Source organism: Arachis ipaensis, chromosome B02 (assembly GCF_000816755.2).
Source record: "Arachis ipaensis cultivar K30076 chromosome B02, Araip1.1, whole genome shotgun sequence".
NCBI classification, from domain to species: Eukaryota; Viridiplantae; Streptophyta; class Magnoliopsida; order Fabales; family Fabaceae; genus Arachis; species Arachis ipaensis.
In genome coordinates, this window is record NC_029786.2 from 107,123,779 (window position 1) to 107,124,231 (window position 453).

Here is a 453-nt window from a genome sequence, read left to right on the forward strand (position 1 = left end):
CGGTGATCAACATAGAAATGAGTAATAGAATTGAAATGCATATACACTTTCTCTCACCAGCCATCTCTATAATTTAGAGACTAATATGTAGGCATGCAACTTAACTTAATGCTTCGGATACATTTCAATGAGAGGAGGTTGAGAATTTAATTCGAAGTTTCATAAATATAGTATTACAATTTATGGTTTCAATATGCTCAGTCTATGTACAAAATATGGGCCAATTTGTAATCAACTTTTGTCCAGACCCTGCAAAATAATAAACACTGTGCGCAAAGACCTGACATATATTATTTCAGAATCTTGGTACTTTTGCAAGTACATCATTATTATGTTTTACCAGTCTCACTCTCACACCACCCCCTCCCCCTCCCCTTCTATTGCAAGTACATACTTGAGATAGAGAGTAACAAAACTCTTAAAAAAAATATTTTATTTTATACATTTTTAGGA